The following is a 1,271-nucleotide window of genomic DNA, read 5'->3' as shown; positions in this document are numbered from 1 at the left end:
TTTAAAGGGGGATTTTATCCAACCCAGTGTAGAGAGAGAGAGAGAGAGAGAGAGAGAGAGAGGGGGAAGGGTTCTCTCACCCTCTCCAGTCTCTGCGTCAGTGTAGGGAAGTCTGCAGGTAACTGTCATCTAGGGTCCACAGTTATCCGGAGCTGAACAAGTTCTTTTAACATAAAACATATTTTAAATGATCTTACTGTGTAAATTTATATTAGTGTTGGCAATATTAATATTATTAATAATAAGTATTTAGGCTTATTTAAATACATTTTATTAAATGAAAATAATAATAAAACAACAATATTTGATTTAATACTAAACAATGTCACAAATATAACTAACATGTATTATACAAATGTACTTAAAATACATGACAGCATTGAAATGTATATAACATTTTTAGTAATTAGTAAATAATATATTATCTACTTTTTATTACAGTTTATTTAGAGTTTAACAGTTTATTACTAAATTAATTATAAACATAATATTCTAACATTTTTCAAACATATAAGTGTGTGTGTGTTTGTCAGCTTGGGTGATAATTAAATGACAAATTTTGTGGATGTCCTAAAACTCACATAAACATGATAAACACTTTTCTCTAACTTTTTTTCCCTTTTTTTTTAGCTTATCTTTCATGCTGAATGAAGTATAAAGAGAGCAGAGTGATTCTGGGCACGCTACTTACACATCATGCCTTGTGTTCTTTTTTATGAGTGGAAAATATGCAGTGTTACTGGTGCACATTTTTGTCCAGCCTTGGTGATTTTGGAAGTAACTGAGTAGAAAGGGAAATAGCTGCTGGCGACAAAAAATGATTTAGTACTGAGACCCACGTGAACGTTCACTTACAGGAACTGATGACCAGTACCTGGTATCCATGTCTAGGCATGTGACTCAATATTAAACCTCATTTCCCACAATGGCCACGGTCTGCTGCAAGTTTGTTCAGTTTTGTCATCCAGCTCTTTGCTTTTCACGTCTGTGAAACAGAGGCTTTTTAGTTATAATCTGGGAAGTTCATGTGTGCTGTCAGTAACGCAAAAGAAGACATTCATAAACTCACATTTTTCAATTGATCTTTTCACTAACAATGTATGCTAATATAATTTGTAATAAAATAAAAGAATAAAAGAATGCAAAATAAGATTGCAACTCTCCTACCATATAAAATAACATGACATATTAGTATGACATTTTGACATATTTTGATCAAAATCAGTGTAATAAAATAGTGTCTTTATTAAATATTTATTCTATAAAATTTT

This window comes from Carassius auratus, chromosome 1 (genome assembly GCF_003368295.1).
Source record: "Carassius auratus strain Wakin chromosome 1, ASM336829v1, whole genome shotgun sequence".
In the NCBI taxonomy this organism is placed as follows: Eukaryota; Metazoa; Chordata; class Actinopteri; order Cypriniformes; family Cyprinidae; genus Carassius; species Carassius auratus.
The sequence above is the reverse complement of the archived record's forward strand: the minus strand, read 5'-3'. Positions refer to the sequence as shown.